This window comes from Perognathus longimembris, chromosome 1, assembly GCF_023159225.1.
Source record: "Perognathus longimembris pacificus isolate PPM17 chromosome 1, ASM2315922v1, whole genome shotgun sequence".
Taxonomy (NCBI): Eukaryota; Metazoa; Chordata; class Mammalia; order Rodentia; family Heteromyidae; genus Perognathus; species Perognathus longimembris.
In genome coordinates, this window is record NC_063161.1 from 80,900,819 (window position 1) to 80,925,513 (window position 24,695).

At 43.1% G+C, this 24,695-nt stretch overlaps 1 pseudogene; it reads left to right on the forward strand.

Moving 5' to 3' along the window:
• The window catches only part of LOC125339648, a 260,868-nt pseudogene that overhangs the window by 17,309 nt on the left and 218,864 nt on the right, over nt 1-24,695 (forward strand).

Below are 24,695 nucleotides of genomic sequence, written 5' to 3' on the forward strand. Positions count from 1 at the left end.
GGAACAGATAGGAAGATCACAATTTGACTAGCCTAGGCAAAAGTTAGTGAGAATCATTCCAACAAACAAGCCAGGCGCGGTGGTGGCTTATGCCCATTATCCCAGCTGCTGGGAGCCAGAGGTAGGAGGATCTTGCATGGAAACCAGCCTGGGAAAAACATGAGATACAATATCATAAACAAACTAAAAGCAAAACAAAAAATGAATGACTGGGAATGTGTCTCAAGTGGTAGAGCAGTTGCGGGCCATGTGAAGAGCTGAGTTTAATCCCCTGCACCACCCACCCAACCCCTCCATTAACAAAATAATTAATTAAAATGAAATTTTGAAAGGTTAAGAGTTTCTTTTTGTCAACCAGGCCATTGCGTTGTCAATCATTCCTTTATGTCTTATTGATTCAGAAGCTCAGAAAATGGAAGGTTCTTTTTATTTCAGTGCAATGCCTCAGTCTAGATCAATCAAGCTGTTGGTGAGCTTAGGTGCTGATTATTCAGCATGGAATGGATAAAGCTTTACAAAATAGATAGGATGACTTTGGCGGAGGATGGTGCTGGTCTTGAACCCAGGGCACACCGTCGAGTACTAGCTCAAGGCTAGTGCTCTGCCATATGAGCCACAGCACCACTTCTTACTTTTTGGTAGTTAATTGGAGATGAGGAGTCTCATGGACTTTCCTGCCTGGTCTGGCTTTGAACCACGATCTTCAGATCTCAGCCTTTGTAGTAGTTAGGATTGAAGGCGTGAGCCACCAGCACCAGGCTGATAACTTAGTAACCTGTAGCAGGCTTTGCAGTAGCAATCCTGCTGCCAATGAAGCCTCACCTGGGTATAGAGGTGGGGGTGGCATCGAGATGGGGCGGCAGGAGCCCCGCTGCCCAAATGAAAAGCACTCATGGAGCTGGGTGTGTTTCAGGATGGACACATCGCCCTGCATCTGGCCGTGAGGCGCTGTCAGGTTGAAGTCATGAAGGCCCTTCTCGGGCATGGCTGTTCTGTGGATTTCCAGGACCGGCACAGCAACACTCCACTCCACGTGGCCTGCAAAGATGGCAACGTGCCTATTGTGGTGGCCCTCTGTGAGGCAGGCTGCAATTTGGACATCTCAAACAAGGTAAGTATGGAGGACAGGTCCCTACACACCCCACCTCGGTCTCTCCAGTACCTGTGTCTGCTTCTGGATTTTTTTTTTTTTTTTTTTTTTTGCAAACAGATTTTATTCTAAAGTCTCAGCAGGAAGCACAGGCCCTGACACAGCCAAAACAATCTTGAAAAGGAAGTTGGAGGATTGCTTTATCCAAAACTGTATAGCTACAATAGTCAAAATCGTGTTGTGCTCTTGCAATAATAAACAGAAAGACGAGTCAAACAGAATAGAGAACCCAGAGATATATTTGACAAAGATATAAAAATAATTCAGTGAGTGAAAGGTAGATGTTTCATAAAATGATGCTAGAACAACTGGATGTAGAAAAAAATGAATGTTGGGCTACATCTCATACTGTAAAATTAACTCAAGTGTGTTAATTTTATGAGACTATCCAACTCTTAGAAAAGGAAAACGTCTCTGGAACTAGTGCAAAGCAAAGCTTTTTAAAACTTTACAGCCAAAGCACCATTCATAAAAAAAGAAAAACTGATAAATTGGATGTTATCAAGATTAAAAACTTGCTTTTCAGAAGACGTTGTTGAGAAGATGGCAGAGCAAGCAATAGGCTTGGAGAAAGGTATTTACAAATAATATATTGGACAAAACGTGGAATGTAGATTTTGTAAAGAACACTTTGCCATAATTCCTTAAGTGGTAGATCCCTTTCCTAAGACGTGAGAGGCCCTGAGTTAACCCGAGTACCACCAAAAAAATTAAAAATTGTTAAAACTCAACTAGAAAAATTAAAATCAGCTTGAAAATGGGCAAAAAGTGTGGACATTTCATTGAAGATAGAATGCAAATAGCAAATAGGCCTATGAAAAGATGTTCAACATCAGTAGCCCTTTGGAAAAAGCCCTTCGGAAATCACAGTGATTGTTACTGTATAGCTACTATGTGGATAAAAATAAAACCTAAACAAAACAGTGACAACATCAGGTTTTAGGATGAATACAGAGAAACTGGGTTACTCATATGTTACAGGTGGGAACAGCTACTCTGCAAAAAAATTGGACAGTTTATTATAAAATTAAGGATACAAGTACCATAGTACCCAGCAACAAAACAAAACAAATCAACAACAAAATTTCAAGACAGTGTCCAGGCCCTGAGTTCCAGGAGAGGCAATAAAAAATCTCTATATAGGTGTTCACTGAAGCACTGTATAGTATACATAAAACCTGGAAACAACCCAGATGTTCTCCAGTGAGTGGGTGGTTACACAAACTGTTGTTGATCTGTTGTTTTGTGGAATATTACTATGCAGGAAATGGGGACAAATGATTGATACAGTATACAACTTGGATGAATCTAGAGAACTACGCGGAGTGAAAAAAGATGCCAAAAAGTCACATATTGTATAATCGCAAACAGAATGGTCATTTTACATTCTTGACATGATTAAATAAAAGTTGAAGCTCTTGAGAGTTGGTTACTAGTTGTTAGGGGTCAGGGATGGTGGCAGAGTCAGATGGGGCATTGGGTGTGCCCATAAAAGGGAAAGAAGAGTGACCCTGTGGTCACTATCTGTTCTGTGTCTCTTTCATTGTTAACCTCTTGGTTTGATTTTGTGCACAGTTTTGTAAGTTGGTAGAAATGTATAAATGAGATCTCTGCATTTTTTTCTTACAATTGTTTATGAATCTCCACTTTTTTCAAAACAAGAAGCTCAGTTGAAGCTGGGCACCAGTGACTCACTCCTTTAATCTAGCTGCCCAGGAAGCTGAAGCAAGGTTGGGCAAGAAAGTCCATGAAACTCTTATCTCAAATTAAGCACCAGAAGAGCCAGAAATGGAGCTGTGACTTAAGTGTTACAGCACTTGCCTTGAGCTAAAAAGCTGAGGGACAATACCCAGGCACTGAGCTTAATTAGCTCTAGGACTGACACACACACACACACACACACACACACACACACACACACACACACACGAAAAAGCTTAATTGAAAAGAAGATATTTTTGTTTTGGTGTCTGAGATGACAATATGTGCATGTTATTCTAAATCCTAGAGAGAATATATTTAATTTGGAGCAAAAAGATTCTGTAAGTGATCTGAAATTTAATACCTACTTATGAATTGTTTTTTTGCAAAGAAGCTAGACTCTTACTGACAATGTGAAGGTAAAGGATAACCTTGTATTTGTTCTCGAGTTAGCAGAGCATTGCATTTGTAAAGTAGAGCTCTGGAGGACTGGCAACTGAACACAACCTAGACCCAAACTCCTAAATCCATTCTTCCATTTAGCATGTATGGAAACCACTCCAGGATCTTGGTAAAACACAGATACTGATCCAATAAATATGAATCCTTACCATCTGCACTTCTATCTAGGTGGTCATGCAGAGTTTGCTGCATGCACGTGCCCTTTGAATGTTGCTGCATGCAATGCCATTTGAATAGGGAATTCCTGAGTAATGTATCAGCTCATTTTTGTATCTATTTTTGAAGGAAAACAAGGAACAAAAAACTTCAACTGGATTAATTATCTTTACATTCAAATCAAACAGCAGTGGTGAAATGATAAGTAGAAAGAGACACAAGGACAAGAGGAAAAGACAAACAGACAGCACGCATTCCCTGCCCTTTCCAAGAGCACCAACAGCCTGTCTTGCAGAAAGTAGGAGCACTGGTTAGGGCAGAAGCTGGAGGAGCCTTCAGAAACAGATGGAATAATGGGTGGGGGAGGTGGGGCAGAACTTCTTCCCTGTTGCCTGTGCAAGCATAGATCCTGAGAAATGTCTGCTCCATTGTGGCTGCATTTAACGTTCTCCATGCCAGGCAAAATCCATAGACATTGCTGCCTAATTTAAAGGACCTAGGAAGTGAACAGCACTTGTTGAAATATATCCATCATATAGGCGGTTACATTCATGCACTAACCTCAGCCTGAGTGGAGTGACTCAGCTAGAAAGAGTAATTCTTAGTAGCCTGAGGTTGCACTGTGTCAGAATTTCAATGAGGCACGGTTTGAACTGCCTTCTTTCAAATGTATTGCCATTTCTTTGGGATTCAAGAGTTTATTTTTATTTTCTTTTTTTTTTTCCTCAAATTTTTATTATCAAACTGACGTACAGAGAGGTTACAGTATCATACGTTGGGCATTGGATACATTTCTTGTACTGTTTGTTGCCTTGTCCCTCATGCCCCCCTCCCTCCCCCCCTTTCCCTCCTCCCCCCTGGTGTTCAGTTCACTTACACCAAACAGTTTTGCAAGTATTGCTTTTGTAGTTATTTCTCTTTTTTTACCCTGTGTCTCTCGAGGTAGGAGGATCTTGCATGGAAACCAGCCTGGGAAAAACATGAGATACAATATCATAAACAAACTAAAAGCAAAACAAAAAATGAATGACTGGGAATGTGTCTCAAGTGGTAGAGCAGTTGCTGGCCATGTGAAGAGCTGAGTTTAATCCCCTGCACCACCCACCCAACCCCTCAATAAACAAAATAAATAATTGAAATGAAATTTTGAAAGGTTAAGAGTTTCTTTTTGTCAACCAGGCCATTGCGTTGTCAATCATTCCTTTATGTCTTATTGATTCAGAAGCTCAGAAAATGGAAGGTTCTTTTTATTTCAGTGCAATGCCTCAGTCTAGATCAATCAAGCTGTTGGTGAGCTTAGGTGCTGATTATTCAGCATGGAATGGATAAAGCTTTACAAAATAGATGGGATGACTTTGGCGGAGGATGGTGCTGGTCTTGAACCCAGGGCACACCGTCGAGTACTAGCTCAAGGCTAGTGCTCAGCCATATGAGCCACAGCACCACTTCTTACTTTTTGGTAGTTAATTGGAGATGAAGAGTCTCATGGACTTTCCTGCCTGGTCTGGCTTTGAACCACGATCTTCAGATCTCAGCCTTCGTAGTAGTTAGGATTGAAGGCGTGAGCCATCAGCAACAGGCTGATAACTTAGTAACCTGTAGCAGGCTTTGCAGTAGCAATCCTGCTGCCAATGAAGCCTCACCTAGGTATAGAGGTGGGGGCGGCATCGAGATGGGGCGGCAGGAGCCCCGCTGCCCAAATGAAAAGCACTCATGGAGCTGGGTGTGTTTCAGGATGGACACATCGCCCTGCATCTGGCCGTGAGGCGCTGTCAGGTGGAAGTCATGAAGGCCCTTCTCGGGCATGGCTGTTCTGTGGACTTCCAGGACCGGCACGGCAACACACCACTCCACGTGGCCTGCAAAGATGGCAACGTGCCTATTGTGGTGGCCCTCTGTGAGGCAGGCTGCAATTTGGACATCTCAAACAAGGTAAGTATGGAGGACAGGTCCCTACACACCCCACCTCGGTCTCTCCAGTACCTATGTCTGCTTCTGGATTTTGTACCAAATGCCTGCTTGCATCTCTTCACACAAACAGTGTGAGATCCTGTAGAGAAATGAGAGCATGGTCCCAATATGTACACCTTCATTTCCTGAAACACTAAGTCTTCAGGAAATAATGACATTAGGATTTAATCAAGATTTCTCCACCAATGATTAGAAGTTCCCAAATATTTCTTTTGGGTGCCAAATAAGTTTAGTAAGACCAAAAGGATGCTGTTGTCTGGTAAAATAATGAACATAATAGATTATGCACTCCTAAGTTTCTTATGTGCTGACTTCTAGAGTCACCCTCCCCTTTCTTCTGAATCTTGTCTAGATTTGTGTGTGTGTGTGTGTGTGTGAGTGTGTGTGTGTGTGTGTGTGTGTGTGTGTGCCAGTATTGGGGCTTGAACTCAGGGCCATGATGCTGTAGTGTTTTTTGCCATAGTTCTACTTCTGGCTTTCTTCTGGTGAGTGAAAGATAAGAGTCTCAGAATTTCCCGTGCAAGCTGTCGTCAAATCATGATCCTCAGATCTCAGCCTCCTGAATCACTAGCATTACATGGGTGAGCAACTAGCACCCAGCTACATCCAAACTTTCACGTGAATAGGTATGTGTTTCTAGCGTTGTAACTGGGTGAACACCAAGCACCTATTGTGGTAGCCTTATGTTAACAATGCTCAACAGGCATTAATCTTTGATAGTGGAGATGGTGCACACAGTAACAGCAGCATTTTATTATTATTTGTTTGAAGTAAAAGAGCTTACTAAAACAGCTGGAAAACTATATTTCTACAGAAAAAGGATTCCTTTTGCAATTATATGACTGATTGTAATGACTGATCACCTTTATGTTATGGGAGTCCGAAGACAGTCTAGGTCTTAGGCATTGCATACTGGCTGCTCTCATTCCTTTATTATCCAGCCAGTCTAGTCCTTCAAGACTTACCAACTCCTTGGAGACAGCCACTAATCACTGGCCAGGTTAGAACCCTAATGACCTACTCATGTCCCAGTAGGCCCAACTCTTAAGCTTTCACCTCAAACTGTTATGGCATTATAGATCAAGTCTTAGTGTATGAACCTTTGGAAGACAAACAATCTCCATCCCAATGGTACCTCCTCCTTCTCTTCTCCTCTCCCTTTTCTTTCCTTTCTTGAAAAGGAGTCACTAAATATATTTGAAATATGTACAAAATTCCACCAAATCATGTCTAACCTGTCTTTCTGCAGTTACCCAAGCATCTGGCTGTTGGCATGGCCGTGGTGTGGCTGTCTCCATGTTCCTCAAGCGTCCATCACTCTTTTCCTGTGGCGCTGCCTTGTCTTCTTCTTGCTTAGATTAGATTCCCCCAGGGGAAACAGTACTCCTTTCATGGTATATGGCAAGATATTGTCACTCTCTTTGTGAGCATTGAAGATAGTGACATTTCTTCATGCTGCCTTCTTGTCATACGAAGAGCAGGACAATGGCTCTTTAACGTGGCTGAGTTAGCAAACATAGCACCGAAGCCAGAGATAATGCAGAGTGTCACCAAGACAGAGAAAACATGCCCTGAACACAACTGGGTGCAGAAACGAGGGCTTTGTGCCTGTCAAGTGCTACTGTGGGTCCTTTTTACACAGTGCTGTGCCAGGCATGGGGAGAGGAGCTTGTGGAGGACAGACTGAGAGGCTCTGCCCTCAGGCTTTGGATAGACAGATGTGCATCCTTTCTCAGCATCTCGTGTTGTCATGGCTGCAGGGGTGGGCTCAGGTGGCTATGTCAACACAGAAGCATCAGTTTGGACATTGAAGAGTTAGAAAGCTTCTCAGGATGTAACAAAATGGTTAGGGTTGTGCTCTATAGAGAGATCAAGACAGCTGATTTCATACTGAGGACTGCAGTTATGTCTCTTGAGGACTTCAGGATTCACAGAAGGGACACAGAGTAGGTATTTGTATTCCAGCTTTTCTCCCTCTAAACCCCTCATTTCTTTCAAGAAAAGGAGAAAAGTAAGTTTGAAAGAAGCGAGGGGTTTAGAGGGTAAAGAGGCTGGAATATAATGTTAAGAAGCTTCAGTTCTGTGCTACCCCATATTGGAGTTCTTCAAAAGAATCACTTTCATAACTAGAGGCATGCTCAGGTGGTACAATACCAGCCATGAGTGGAAAAGCAGAATAAGAGCTCGAGATCTTGAGTTCAAGCCCTGGTACTGGCACCAAAAAAAAAAAAAAAAAAAAAGAAAAAAAGAAAAGAAAGAAAAAGAAAAAGAAAGGAGGGGGTCAATTACTTTCTCGTGTTGTTTCTTCCCTGATTCTTGTCCTTTTTATAAAAACTTTACATTCTGTAACTAGAATGATAACCTTCATTTCCCACATACTTCATCTTGAACTTCAAATCCTTCTTTCTCCTCACATTAACTTTATGGTATTTGAAAGCCTGATGTCTACTTTCTAAATCACTGGCGAGATGAGAATCAACAAAATAGCACCAGTGCACTGTTGTTTATAAGAATCAAGAACTGGCTAGGTGCTGGTATTCACTCTTGTAATCTTAGCTACTCATAAGATTGAGATCTGAAGATCAAGGATTAAAGCCAGCCTGGAGAGAAAAGTCCCTGAGACTTATCTCCATTTCACCACCAAAAAGCTGGGAGTGGAGCTGTGGCTCAAATGGTAGAGTCCTAGCCTTCTGTGAAAAAGCTCAAGGACAGCTGCTAGGCCCTGAGTTCAAGCTTCAGTACCAGTAAAAATAAATGAATAAATAAAATAGGAAGGCACTGGAATCCCTCTTAAATGTCTGTCGCAGACAAGCTACTCAAGTGAATTATAACACAGCCATGCAATGGGAATTCAGGAGCATAGAACAGATTTACATACAATCCATTGTGGTTTGAATAAAGCAATGGACAGAACAATATAGAGCACAATCACATCTTGGCTCATTGAATTATTTGTGTCTTATATGTAAGAGACAGCTTTACAAAAGAACTTGAAAGGAAATACTTCAAAATGGAAAGTAGGTAAGGTGCTGAGCAGGGGAACCTGGGTGGTAGAAAGAGGTGGAGTAAGAGCTGAGGACTCTTGTCCTGTATTGTTTGGCTACTTGGTGTGAGCATCTATGTCCAGTTCATAAGAAACCCAGACATATACAAATCAACAGCACAAACCAGAGATTCCCAAACTTATCAGTTCACAGCCCCCTCTGTGTTGCGACCATTCACGTTTGCCTAGGGCAAATGAAAACCTTGCAGCTCTGCTCATGAAGGAGTTGAGTCCAAACAACTCCATAGCCTTTGAGAAACACAATGCACATAAATTAAAAATGGGCTGCTAATACTATGTGTTTCATTCTTGCATATCCACGATTACTAACAGACGCGTGTGGCTGTTGGGTATGCAGAACTTCCCAACCTTGGGCTCATGCTGGACACTTCTGCCAGCACAGCCTTTCATCCCCTTTAAGTCCCAGGCATGGGTGGCTCACACCTGTAATTCTAGCTACTCAGGAGGCTGAGATCTGAGGATGGAGGTTCAAAGCCAGACTGCAGAAAAATGTGTGAGACTCTTTATCTCCAGTTAACCACCAAAGTGTTGAAAGTGGAGCTAGGGCAAGAAGTAGAGTGAAAAAAGCTAAGGAACAGCATCCCACCTGAGTGCAAGCCCCAGAACTGGCACATGCACGTTGGGCGTGAGGCAGGTGGTTTTCTCAAGGCACTACCTTCTTATCCTTGCAACACCAAACCTCTTGGAGTAGACCTTCGAAGACAGGTTGCCCCTGAAAAGAAACACAGTCCAACAGGAAAGCCTGAACTCCATCCAGATTCAAGTGGGATCCAAACTTAGTGGTTTCATCAAACACCTGAGCTGCCCCTGTAACACCCCTGTATATTCACTGACCTTCCCTGGGATGCTAGGCCACAGTTTGGGGAACCACAGGCTTAAAAACGAAAGCCATAGTGAGCACGATCTTGAAATTTCTCCTCCTTAGAGTGCCCACCACAGCTGTCCTCTGGCCCTTCTTCCCTGGCTATGATTAAATAAAACTACAGTACAGATATCAGTAGACCAGTGGGAGCCCCCTGCCCTTGCCCTAGGCCTCCTCTCTTCCAGTACAGCAACCAATTTCACTACAGTTACCAGTTACAGTTGTGCCAATTCTGAAGCTTAACACAGGGCCTAGGTGCTGTCCCTGAGCTTTTTTTGCTCAAGGCTAGCACTCTACCACTTGCCACAGCTCACCTTCTGGCATTTTGGTGGGAAACTGTAAAAGCCTCACAGATTCTCCTGCCCACACTAGCTTCGAACTGAGATCCAAAGGTCTCAGCCTCTGCGTGGCTAGGATTGCGGGTGTGAGCCACCAGCACCCAACTACTTGTGGCCTTTTGCTGGTTAATTGAACTTTCCTGCCCAGGCTGGCTTTGAACCATGATCCAGGGATCGTAGCCTCCTGAGTAGCTTGGATTACAGGTGTGAGCCACCAGCTCCTGACTTGAAGCTGCTCTTTCAACTGTGAAGTAATAACAGAAGTTCTGCCTGGCTGCCCCCCTCTTTCCCTGCTGGTGCTCCCCAGTTCCCTCCCCTAGCACTGGGATCTTGGAATATGCACCCCAGATCTGAAGCCAAAGGTTTTCCCAGCAACAACCATGAGAAGACGCTGATATTTTTTCTCTTTCCAGTATGGACGAACACCACTGCACCTTGCCTCCAACAATGGGATTCTGGACGTGGTTCGCTACCTCTGTCTGATGGGGGCCAACGTGGAGGCACTGACCTCGGTGAGTCTGGGCAGGGTTTCTGGCTGGAGAGCACCTGCTAGAAGCTTCTCCCTCCTCAAGGGCATGGGGGAGGGGATTGCTTGGCAGTTGCATTCTAAAGCAGACACGCTGCTATTATACTTTCCCTCCTCTACTGTGGGACATGAACATTTGTCCACACAAACCCAATTTCATATCTAGTTAATGTTTGATCTTCTTGTTCCACCAGGCCCTGCTCTGCCAGAAATTCCCACTGGTTCTCACTGGCCTTTCTGTTCAGTGCTGAAGCTTCCATTAGATATCTGAACTTGGCTTTCCTAAAGTACTCCCCTACAGCCCCAGGGAACTGAGGCCCTTTCCACTCTGGGAAGAGCTAGTGGATAAAGGGGCCCTCCTGGGGTGGGGCACAGGTGTACAATTGATCCCCCTTACCCAGGCCATCATGAGATAAAGAGCTGCCCTGTGTTGCTAAGCCTGCAAAATCATTTGAAGTGAGATGTATTCAATTTCCCTCACTTCACACTCTCCATGCCAGTCCTAGATAGACACTCCCAGGAGAAGAAACTCTCAATTGGCATTCCAAGAAGTGCCAAAAAATTAAAAACAAAAAATCTAGCTACTCAGGCCCCTGGGATCTGGAGGATCAAGGTTTTAAAGCCAGATAGGCAGAAAAGTACAGGAGACTCCATCTCTAAAATGACCAGGAAAAAGCCAGGCTGGAGGCATGGCTCAAGTGGTAGAGCACCAGCCAAGCAAGCAAACTCTGCCAATGAGGGGAGGAGGAGAAGTGCCAAAGAACCTATACTTTGACTAACCCAATAAGGTTACAGTGTTATTGCTACCTGTATATTGCTGGTAATCCAAGAGTACGTTCTCTGTCCAATCCTGTGTGGAAGGGAGAGTCCTGAGATTCAGAGCTTTGTGACATGTAGTGACTCATTAAGAAGTTCCACTGCGGCCCTAAGGCTCAAAGTAGAGCATCATTTGATCAAGGGGTTAGCAAACATGTGTACTGGGTCTTCAACTCATGGCCTGGGCACTGTTCCTTAGTGTTTTGGTTGAGGCTATCACTCTACCATTTGATCCTAACTTCCACTTCTGGCTTTTTGGTGGATCATTGAAGATAAAAGTCTTAACAGACTTTCCTACCCAGGCTGGCTTCCAAGTGGATCCTGAAATCCTCCAATCTCAGCCTCCTGAGAAGCTAGGATTCTAGCATAAGTCATGGCCCTCAGTTCCATGCTCTTTTTGTGTTTTAAAGGTGTTATTGGACCACAGCCAGGCCAATTTATTTACCCATCTTCTCTAGCAATGCATGCTGTTCTTTAGAGGTAGTTGTAACTGAGGTCATTTGGTCACAAAGCATCTTTTCAATGGACTTCGTAGAGGACACGGCTGCTGACCTACGGTAGTATGTTTCTTCCCTCTCTGTGCTCATGTTTTGCAGTGGTCAGCTCTGTGCAGCACTGGGCCCTGAGTTTGTGCTCGCTCTGCAGGCCCAGTGCTTACCAGTGTTCTGCACGTGATGTTCTGCATGCGATTTGACCTCCTCACGCACTATACCCCTCACTCACTGTGGAAGGCCCCATCCTGCTGCTCATAGCACACAGTGTGCTTCCTCTGTGATCATTCATTATATGCATTTATTCTTAGATGTTTCCTCATAAAAAATATTAGCAAGTAATCTATGAAGGTGCCAGCAGATGATCTGGTCAAATCCAGCACTATAGGTTGGGACTCCCTCTGTGAGCTTATGAGTCTCTCTTTCTGTTCATCACTATGATTATCTCCTTGGTCGCCATCCACCACCGCACATGAGGCTACCCACAGATCAGCTTTGTGCTCTGTACCCTTCCCAGTCACGGGAGAGGTTCATCCTAGCACACGAAAATTCAATCGTGAGAGACAGAGAAGACACATTTGGAGAAGTGGAATCCAGAGTCTTTACTAGAAAGCCAGAGCCGGTGCGTGGACACACATCCCCCAAAACTTGCAGCCTCTAGTGCATCTAATGCAGTTAGGAGGCTGAGCCATGAGAGTAGAAAAGAAAGAGCAGAAAAACAATCTTAACAAACCAGATCAACTCCAATGGTGAGCTGAAGAGGGACGCCATGGTGACCTGAAGAAAGTCAGAAGACACGAGGCATGCCGCAATGGCAGCTGAGGTGGTAGGGCCTACATAGGGTCATGGTCAGTGGGGAGGGTCACAGGGAGATCAGGTCCTGGAACCTATTGTACAAGCCTCTACCCCTGCTTCTAGGAATTCAGCTGGCCTATCAACTGGGAGGGGGTGGGATTTCACCTCTAGGAGTTTTCAGAAAGTCCCCATCATCCACCAAGAAGCCAATCTGGCACCAGTTAGACCTGGTATTCATACTTCAATCCCACCTTCTGTAGCCTCTCTCACCCTCCTCATTTACTCACTCTCCAGGCACCAGGCACACACTACTAACTGGGAAAATCACAGCAGTAAGATAGAGTATGGCCAAAGGTGGTGTTCATGCCTTTAATCCCAGCTATGCCAGCTATGAAGTAGGCAGAGAGAGGAAAAGCATGGTCTGAATCCAGCTCTGGGCAAAAGTGCATAAGACCTTACCTAAAAATTAACATGGCTGGTCACTTGTCACTCATACCTGTTATTCTAATTACTCAGGAGGCTGAGATCTGGGGCATGCCATTGAAAGCCAGTACAGAAAACAAACTGGAGAGATTCTGGTTTCCGGTTAACCACCAAGTGGGGCATGTTGCAAGTGGTAGAAAAGTAGCTTTGAGCAAAAAAGCTAAATAGACAGAGTCCTGACCATGAGCTCAAACACCAGTAAATAAATAAACAAAAGGATAAAGGGCTGGGTAAATTGGCTCAAATGGTACTGAGTTCAAACTCAAGTATTGCTAAATAAAACCGAACTGAACAAATAACACAAGAGGCATGCCCTCAGAAATTTCTAAAAAATAAGAGAGCACACAGAATAGAGTCACTATGTGGTCACCACATAGAGCAAGTGTATTACTGGGATCGAGGAGTTCTGTAGAAGCTGAGGGGCTTCAGGGCCCTGCAAAGAGCCCTGAGTGCAGAGCCCTGAGCTTGGTGACCACTGGCTCTGCCCAAGAACCAGGACAGTGAGGGGACACTGTGTGGAGAATCCCTTGGAGCCAGCACTGCCATACTGTGCCCCTCCTTCCCGCAAGGGAAGCCATTGACTGGAACGTCCATTTAGACACACCAAGCCTCTGCCATGTGTCAAGGAAAATATCCTAACAGCCATGATAGAAAAGGGAGAAGAATCAGAGAAAATGAATGTTGGTAGTGTATTCTAGTTAGCAAAAGAGCTACACCATATGTCATTTCAACCTGAATGTTCTGAAGTTTTTGAGATCGTTCACGTTCTTGGATCTCTAACACATTTTTGACATCTGCCTGCACAGTCTTTCTTGGGCCACATTTCAGGCCTGTGGAGAGGGGCTGCTACCATACCCCACCCTGAACAGCCTTCATTACCTCCCATCTTCCCAAGTCCTACAACCAACGCAGCTCAGCAGTGCCCTCTAGTGCCACCTTTTTCCTGCTCTCAGGACAAGTTGAAACAAGCCTTTGAAATGGGCTGGCACCTCTTTCTTTCTATTCTCTTCCTTCTCCCGTACCTGCCTCCTCTTCCATTCCACAGGACTCAGCAGAAACCCCAGTCACCTTTTCATAGCTTTGTCCTTCCACATTTTTATTATAAAGCAAAGTGATTTTTAAAACTAAAAGCACACAAACAAATGTAAACTATAGTGAATTAGTTCCACTCAGGTCAAGAAAGAGGATTTTTCATAGCCCCTCTCGTTACCTCAATGGTCAGACTCAATGGCACCTTCCCACCCCTGCCTCACCCAGAAGAAAGTCATTGTGATTGTGTGTGTGTGTGTGTGTGTGTGTGTGTGTGTGAGAGAGAGAGAGAGAGAGAGAGAGAGAGAGAGAGTATGTGAAGCAGGATATACTAGGGAAAAATGAGGCATGGCAAATGGCTGCCAGGAATTCAGAAACCTACGCTTAAAGTTCATCTATCTACTTCCCTTCAGATTAAGGTAACAACGTTTTAGGGAAAAACGAAGCAAGACAGCCTGGAGGAAAAGGTTTGGGGAGATTCCAGCAAATATAGGAGATATTCGTCCATCTGCTTCTCTCAAGATTAATGGACCAATGTAATGTAGAGGAAAATGAGGCAGGGTAAATTTAGGAAAAGAAGGCCTGGTGAAGACAACTCAAAAATATGGTATGTAGAAACAGAAGTGCTATCCATGTTCCAAAGAAAAGCAACAGGATGCATAGCTTCCTGAGAGATGCATTTCTCACCCCAAGAATTAACATTTCTTTGGCGGGATATATGCCTTCTTGAGAGAACTTCCCTCCCCCGCCCCGAAAGTAAGCAACCTTCTATCTAAAATGTAGACAACAGGAACCTTCCTTATTTCAAGGATAAGCGTCTATTTTATGACAGGATGCATTCTTACCTGGAAAGAATTCTCAAGACATCTAAAAACTCAGAAAGTATAACACCAGGAGTGATTGGAACAAAGATAAAGCACCTATCTTGGCATAACTTTGCCATCAGACCCTGTGCTTTTACCCTATATATACCCCAAATAGCCAAGGAACTGTGTGTGTGTCTCTTCCTCCTGGAGAGCACCCACAGTCTGTTGGGTGTGTCCTTTCCTTTCTGCTGGTCTGTTTGTCTGCTTGCCTGCTTGCTTACTGACTCATTAAATCTCCACCAAGTTTTCTTAGCATCATTGTGATTTGTCCAGAAATCTTTATTCTGCAATCAAGTCAAAGACCCTAAGTGAAGAGTCCCTAGCTGATCACAAACCTTTATCTACAACTAGTGACACATGTACTGATGTACTGACACTTGAACTCAGGGCCCGGGTGTAGTCCCTTAGCATTTTCATTCAAAACTAGTGCTCTACCACTTGAGTAATAGCTCCCCTTCCAGCTCTTTTTGCTTATTTGGAATTAAGTAAGTCTCACAGACTCTCCTGAGCAGCCTTTGAATCATAATCCTCAGATTTCAGCCTACTGAAACTAGGATTACAGACATGAGATTAAGAATCCTAGGAGAGAAAGATGGCGCCGAAAGAATAGGGAGGCACCCCTACTCGCACCAACTGAATAGCAAGCTGGGAACTCCAACACCCAACACCCCATCAAGAACCCAGCAAAACCAGCATCCAGAAGCAGTGGAGAAATGCAGGAAAACAAAAAGGAGCAAAAAAGAAGAACCGAAAACCTACACGGAGCCGGAGATTCACCGGGGCACCCTCCCCCCACCAGCAGACCCTGGCCCAAACAGGGTCAGGCTGAGAAAGGGGAACCCGGCGATCGCAGGCTGCCAGGAGCGCAGAATTCATATAGCGGGAGACCCCATGGACACAAGGCAGGGTGCGGACCAAGACACACACCGGCAGCGACGAGAAGTTCGGGTCCACACCGGGTTCGGACAAGGGAACCCAGCGTGGCAGAAAGAGGGAATGGGGGAAGCCACCACGACACTTCGCCAACCCCTGAAGGGCCAACGGCTGCGCGGGACACACACACAAAGCAGCAAAAGTGATTCCCCCATAATCCCTTCCCCCAACGGGAGACCCAAGCCCGAAAAGAAGCTAGATCTCCCTCCCTCCCCCTCCCCACTCCCGTGGGAACAAAGAACCCCCAAATCAGGCGGGAAGCTCCCATCAGGCGCTGGGAAGCCAGTTTAGCAGGGGAAGGGCGGAACAGCCCCAAGCCCCCAAAGGTTCCTGAACTGGCAGAACCGGCCCCGTCCCCTTCCCAACAGGGGCCAGGGGACGGCCGGCAGGGCAAGCCCCACCCGAGGCGCCTGGACCTTGCGGACTCTTACAACTAAAATCACAGGCGCTGGTGGGCAATACCAGCCCAGCAGGGTCACCTGAGCCTGATCACGTCCCCCCTCCCCGCAGCGGAGGCGAGGTCTGAGGGTGCCAAGCCACAGCCGGACAGTCGATTCCACTGGGCCCCACACATACTGCCTCCCCCAATGGGCTCGCAGGAGGGCGCAAGCATAACCCAACAACCCAGGGCTCGCTCTGGGAGGCATATCCCGCTAAAGTGCCTGTTGTAGGGGACTCACAGTGCACAGGAGGGCGGGGCCCCCGGCGAAAGCGCCCGCTCTGGTAGGCGTGCCCTGCACTGGTGGGCGGGGCCACAGCGACAGCACCTGCTGCCGTAGACACGCCTACACAGAAGGGAGGGAAGATCTACACAGACCTCCAGATGCGCAAATCACAAAGAAACATAACTCAGTTCATCAAAGGACAAGCCAACTCGCCAGCTCCAAAAAGCAGCACGACTGAAGAGGAGATGGAGAATAAAAAAGCAAATGAGGCCATGTTAACAGGAATGATCGAAAGCGTCAGAAATGAAATCAGAAAACAATTCCAGGAGTTTAGAGAGGAAATCTGGAAGGACACCCAGGAAGCCAAGAAAGAAATGGAAGCAAAAATGGATACAATGCAAGCCGCCTTTAAAGAAAATCTCCACATCCTGAGAATTGAAATGCATGAAAAAATAGATTTAAAATACAACTCTTTAAAGGAAGAAATTTCCACGATCAGAGCTGATATGACAACCATGAATAGCTCTCTGACATCCATAAACTCCGCAATTGAAACCATAACACAAAGAGTGGACCATATAGAATCCAGAATCTCTCGCCTGGACGATGAAGCAGCTGACAACAACCAGAAAATGACCACACTCCAAGAAAAGGTGAAGCTTCAGGGAAGATTAATCCAGGAACTAATGGACAAACACAAGAGATATAATCTGTGCATAATTGGAATAGAAGAAGGAGCCGAATATCAGAACAGAGGGCTTAATCATGTTCTCAATAAAGTTATTGCAGAAAACTTCCCCAATCTCACAGGGGACCCCATCCAGGTAACCGAAGCCTATAGGACACCTGGCAGGCCAGACCCCAGGAAAACCACCCCAAGGCACATAATATTCAAGACTACAGACCTCAAGATTAAAGAGCAAATTCTGAATTCAGCCAAAGCGAAGAAGGAAACTTTTTTCAATGGGAAGAGGATTCGAATAACATCCAACTTATCCACACAAACTTACCAAGCTCGAAGTGAGTGGAAGAACACCATCCAAGTACTTCAGAATAACAATTTACAACCTCGGATCAAATATCCAGCGAAATTGGAGTTCACATTCGAAGGGAGAACCAGATCTTTCCACACCAAAGAGGAGCTAAAGGAGTATGTGAATAAAAAAACCAGCCCTACAGCGAATATTAAGAGGGGAAGCCCACCCAACAGAGATAGTAAAAGACACACAGACAGAATCAGAAAGAAACTTCAATAGCCAAAGTCCAGCAGAAAGACCAGCTCACTAAAGACAAGAAGAAAAAAAAACAGGAAAAAACAGCCCAACAAGAAAATGGAAGGAGAAAAAACACCCTTATCCTTGATCTCTTTAAATATAAATGGCTTAAACTCCCCGATTAAGAGAAGCAGACTGGCAGAATGGATCCGCAAACAAAAAGTTGACATCTGCTGTCTACAAGAGACCCACCTTACAGCAAGGGACAAAAACAGGCTTCGAATGAAAGGATGGAGCAAGATCTACCAAGCAAATGCACCCACCAAAATGGCAGGTGTAGCCATTCTGATCTCAGACAAGCTGGACTTCTCTTTAAAGTCCACTCAAAAAGACAAAGAAGGACACTACATATTAATACAAGGAAAAATCCAGAATCAAGACATCACGGTGATAAATGTATACTCACCGAACAAAAGAGGCCCGACATATGTCAAGCAAATTCTCACAGAATTACAGAGCAAGATAGACGCAAACACAATCATAGTGGGTGACTTTAATACTCCTCTCTCTCCAAGAGACAGATCCAACACCCAGAGGATTAGTAAGGGAGCTGAGGACCTAAATAACACCATTTCCCAAATGGATCTAACAGACCTATATAGAACCTTTCACCCTACAGAGACCCAATACACATTCTTTTCAGCAGCCCATGGATCATATTCCAAAATAGACCACGTCATAGCCCACACAAAGAACCTCAGCAAATACAAAAGTATTGACATCATCCCACGTATTATATCTGATCACAGTGGATTAAAGGTAACCCTCAACAACAAAGGATACCACAGAGCCTATACACACTCTTGGAGGCTAAACCCCACACTGCTATCCAACACTTGGGCCACAGATCAAATTAAAGATGAAATCAACGAATTCATAAGCCACAATGACAAAGAAAACACATCACAAAGAAACCTATGGGACACAGCTAAGGCAGTACTGAGGGGCAAGATCATTGCACTCAGCACCCACATTAAAAGAATGGAAGCAGAGCAGGTGAATACCCTCACGATGAAACTAAAACAACTGGAGAAACAAGAAATGACAGAATCTAAAACGACTAGGAGGGGAGAGATCACAAAGATTAAAGAAGAGATAAATCTGATTGAAAATAGAAAGACCATTCAACAAATAAATAAGACTAAAAGCTGGTTCTTTGAGAAAATAAACAAAATTGACAGACCCCTTGCAAGACTCACAAAAAAGAGAAGAGACTCATATTCGTAAAATCAGGGACTCCACCGGAAAAATTACAACAAGTACACACGATATTCAAACAATCATAAGGAGCTATTTCCAAAACCTCTACTCAGCAAAAAACAATAATTTTACAGAAATGGATCAATTCTTAGGGAAGTACAAACTGCCCAAACTGAACCAAGAAGAAATAAATCAACTAAATAAACCAATAACTTACGGTGAGATACAGGAGGTAATCAAGAACCTCCCTACTAAGAAAAGCCCAGGCCCAGATGGATTCACCAACGAATTCTACAAAACCTTTAGTGAGGAGCTAATTCCAATACTCCTCAAACTCTTCCGCGAAATAGAAACAGAGGGAGAAATCCCAAACTCATTCTATGAAGCTAATATCATACTCATTCCCAAACCAGGCAAAGATCCAACAAAAAAAGAGAACTACAGACCAATATCACTAATGAACACAGATGCAAAGCTCCTCAATAAAATATTAGCTAACAGGATCCAGAAACTGATCAAGAATATCATACATCATGACCAAGTAGGCTTCATCCCTCAGTCACAAGGATGGTTCAACATCCGTAAATCAATCAACGTAATCCACCACATAAACAGAACTAAAATCAAGAATCACATTGTTATCTCAGTCGATGCCCAAAAAGCCTTTGATAAAATACAACATCCATACCTATTAAAAGCTTTGGAGAGAACAGGAATAGATGGAACATTCCTCAAAGCAATAAAAGCCATATACAACAGACCAACTGCTAATATCATATTAAATGGAGAGAAACTTAAATCATTCCCCCTAAACTCAGGAACAAGACAAGGATGCCCACTCTCCCCACTTCTGTTCAACATAGTGCTGGAATCCCTAGCCATAGCAATAAGGCAAGAGGAGGACATCAAAGGGATCCACGTCGGCAAGGAAGAAATCAAGTTATCCCTATTCGCAGACGACATGATCTTATATCTGAAGGACCCAAAAAACTCAGTACCCAAACTCCTACACCTAATAAACCAATTTGGCAAAGTAGCAGGATACAAAATCAATCCACAAAAGTCAGCAGCTTTTCTGTACACCAGCAATAGACAAACAGAAAAGGAAATTATGGAAACAATTCCATTTACAGTAGCCAAAAAAAGAATAAAGTACCTAGGGATCAACTTAACCAAGGACGTGAGGGACCTATTCAATGAAAACTACAAAAATCTAATAAGGGAAATCAAAGAAGACACAAGGAGATGGAAAGACCTCCCATGCTCATGGGTAGGCAGAATCAATATAGTGAAAATTGCCATATTGCCCAAATTGTTATAGAAATTCAATTCAATACCTATCAAAATCCCAGCCACATTCTTCACTGAAATAGAGAAACCAATCCATAAATTCATATGGAACAGCAAAAAACCTAGAATAGCCAAAGCAATTCTAGGCAAAAAAAGCAGTGCAGGAGGTATCACAATACCAGACTTCAAGCTCTACTACAAGGCCATCATAACAAAAACAGCATAGTATTGGTTTAAAAACAGATCGGAAGACCAATGGATTAGAATTGAAGACCCAGAAATAAAACCGCACTCTTACAAAGGAGCTAAAGACATACAATGGAATAAACATAGCCTCTTCAACTACTGGTGCTGGGAGAACTGGGCAGCCATATGCAGAAAACTCAAAGTAGACCCAAGCCTATCACCATGCACCAAGATCAACTCAAAATGGATCAAGGACCTCAACATCAGACCTGAATCCTTGAAACTACTGAAGGACAGAGTAGGAAAGACACTAGAACTTATAGGCACAGGAAGGAACTTCCTGAATAGAGTCCCAGGGGCACAACAAATAGGGGAAAGACTCGACAAATGGGACTACTACAAATTAAAAAGTTTCTGCACAGCTAAGGACATAGCCACCAAAATAGAAAGACAGCCAACGATATGGGAAAGGATATTTACCAGCACAGTAACAGACAAAGGCCTGATATCGGTCATCTACAGAGAACTCAAAAAACTAAGCCCCTCCAAGCCCAATAAACCTATTAGGAAATGGGCAAAAGAGCTAAAGAGAGACTTCACAAGAGAAGATATAAAAATGGCAAAGAAACACATGAGGAAATGCTCAACATCCCTGGTAGTAAAGGAAATGCAAATAAAAACAACCCTGAGATACCACCTCACTCCAGTTAGAATGGCCTATACTCTGAACTCAGGAAACAACAAATGCTGGAAGGGCTGTGGGGAAAGAGGAACCCTTCTCCATTGTTGGTGGGAGTGCAAATTAGTACAACCACTTTGGAGAACAGTATGGAGGTTTCTCAAAAAGCTCAATATAGACCTACCCTATGACCCAGCCATACCACTCGTAGGCATCTATCCTAAACAGCAAAATCCAAGATATCAAAAAGGCATTTGTACTTCCATGTTTATCGCGGCACAATTCACAATAGCCAAAATATGGAAACAACCCAGATGCCCCTCCACAGACGAATGGATCCAAAAAATATGGTACTTATACACAATGGAATACTACATAGCGATTAGGAATGGCGAAATACTGTTATTCGCAGGGAAATGGTCAGAACTTGAACAAATAATGTTGAGTGAGACAAGCCTAGAACACAGAAAACAAAGGGGCATGATCTCCCTGATATATGACTGTTAACAAAGGGAGACGGAGAGACAGTAGAGACCAAGTCTGTGAATACTGTATATGTTCTTGATACATTGTATATTGCATATATGTCAACCTGACCTAGACAAGGGATAGAAAAACAGGTCATAAGATATCACAAGAAATGTACACACTGCCCTACTATGTAACTGCACCCTCTTTGCACAACACCTTGTAAAAAAATTTATGTCCAATCAATAAAAAAAAAAGAAAATTTATCCCCACTGGCATGCATGATATGTGTATATATATATATACATATATATATATATATGTATATATATATATATATGTATGTTCTTGGATTACAGTATCTGGATCTCACTGGCATTTAATTGGCTTAAATCAGTATATCAAATGCAACCTAGTTAGTTGTAGTTAATCTCTCACATAATCAAGTGCTGTGATATTTACCTTAAAAAACCTGGTTTGTTTCTGCTCCTACCTCTCTTCCCCAACCCCTAAGGTTGTTTGGAAGGGAGTTAAACTATAGGTTTTACCTACACTATCTCTGTAATCTTATCTGAGTATATTGGAAACTGTGTATACTGGTATTGGAACTAGGAAATTGAAAGGGAATACCAAAATTGAGAGACACAGGGTAAAAAAAGACAAACAACTACAAAAGCAATACTTGCAAAATTGTTTGGTGTAAGTGAACTGAACACCTCAGGGGGGGAAAGGGTAAGGAGGAGGTGGGAGGGGGGGTATGAGGGACAAGGTAACAAACAGTACAAGAAATGTATCCAATGCCTAACGTATGAAACTGTAACCTCTCTGTACATCAGTTTGATAATAAAAATTGGAAAAAAATATAAAAATGAATTTTATAATTTGAACTGACCCAACTGGAATCAAAATATTCAAGAACATAGGCCATCATGAAATAAAAATACCACCAGGTAAAATATCTACGAAAAATCATTACCAGAGGAATGCTTCCACCTAAATGGCATTTTTAGGCAAAAAGGACCTCATCTCTTTCCCTCCAAACTGAAAGGTGAAACATAGCAGAAGGAAAACTCAAGTGGAAAAGTCTACAAAACTTTTCCAATCTCCAATTAACCACCAAAAGAGCTGGAAGTAGTGCTATGGCTCAAGTAGTAGAGCACCAGCCTTGAGCAAAGAAGCTAAGGGACCAGCACCCAGGCCCTGAATTCATGCCCCAATACCAGCATGAAAGAGAAAGAAAGAAAAGAAAGATGAAAGAAAAGGCAAGCTAGCTGAGATTATAATATAATATTTTCATTAGCTATGAAATTAGCAGTGGTGCACTCTTCTTTTATACTTGCAATTTTCCTAAAACTCTCCGTTTGTTATCAGAAACAAACTAAATCCAGGTTGTTCCCTATACCTATTGGTACTTGGTGATGACTTTGAAACTTCAGAAGTCATCTTCAGATCATACTGATTTTATGAGAAATCCATTGTGAAGCCCACCTGCTAAAGCTTCTTGCTTTCCTCATGTGATTGTGGTGACATTCTGTCTCAGACAACTGTACTTTCTTATGACATGGGGAAAATAGAAACTACTTGAATAAGGGATTGCCTGTCCTGCTGCTCTACAGAGATACAATCTTTGTAAAGAACACAAATAGCAGTTGTCATACTAAGATGTGATAATCTTTCCCTGTCCATGTACTTATCGAAGGGAGATAGTAAACAAATTATTATATTGGGAATTTTTTACTTATAAGATCCAGTGTAAAATAAGCACTTGCAACTTTTTAGATCTGTATGTTGCCTGTTTAATTAATATATTTCTCTATGATATTACTTAAAGTTTAAAAAAGTTTTCTATCCACTGCCAAGTTTCAATTGGATAATATTTTGTCTACTTTTTTCCCTGTTATTTGATGCTAGCTGGAATTTAAGAAATGACATTGACCTTATTCAAATAAAGAAATATTTTAGTAAATTTGCTTTTTCTCTCCATTAAAAAAAGTTAAATTCTAAAATTAACATGGAAATATAAAAGATACCAAAGATCAAAAGCATAACTGAGCCAGACACTGCTGGCTCATGCCTGTAATCCTAGCTACTCTGGAGGCTGAAATCTGAAGATAATGGTTCTAGGCCAGCTTGGGTACTTATCTCCAATTAATGACCAAAAGCCAGAAGTGAAGCTGTGGAACAAAGTGGTACATCACTTGCTTTGAGCACTATTTTTCAGGGAAAGTGCTAAAGCACAGAGTTCAAGCCCCAGGACTAGCATAAAAAATGCTTTTCCTAAGCATAAACAATATTGGAGATATCAAAATACCATATTTATGATTGGATGTATAGCTAAAGTGGAAGTGCATCAGACTAGTAATCACAGCGTCATGAGTTCAATATACATTTTTTTTTTTTTTGCCAGTCCTGGGGCTTGAACTCAGGGCTCAGCACTGTCACTGGCTTCTTTTTTGCTCAAGGACAGCACTCTGCCACTTGAGCTAAGTTGCCACTTCTGGCCTTTTCTATGTGTGTGGTGCTGAGGAATTGAACCCAGGGCTTCATGTATACAAGGCAAGCACTCTTGCCACTAGGCCGTATTCCCAGCTCTGAGTTCAATCTCTAGTACCACAAAAATAGTGGATTTTAAGTTATACTACAGAGCTATTGTTTTTTTTTTGTGTGTGTGTGTTTTTTTGGCCAGTCCTGGGGCTTGGACTCAGGGCCTGAGCACTGTCCCTGGCTTCTTTTTGCTCAAGGCTAGCACTCTGCCACTTGAGCCACAGCGCCCCTTCTGGCCATTTTCTGTATATGTGGTGCTGGGGAATTGAACCCAGGGCCTCATGTATACAAGGCAAGCACTCTTGCCACTAGGCCATATCCCCAGCCCAACTATTGTAAAAAACTAAAATAAAAAGTAGAATTTTACCAGCAAGAGCACAGACACAAAGACTTATGAAACAAAATAGTAGTCCCAGGAATTCAACCACATAGATACAGCCATTTCTTTTTTGGAAAAGGAAGAAAACACACCATCTTCAATGAATAGCATAGGGAAAACTATCAATTTGTAGGAGACTGCAATGATTTCAAAATGGATCAAAGATCTGAATGTAGAATGTCATCTAGTGGAACCTCTACAGCAAAATGCAGAGAAAACTAGAACATGTACACACAAGACAATATTTTCTGGACACAGCAAAATATAGAAAAAACTCTAGATCACATACATATAAATTATTTTCTGCCTAGAAAATTTAAAAACAAGTATTGACAAGTAACATCCAATTAAAAAGTTTCTGCACAGA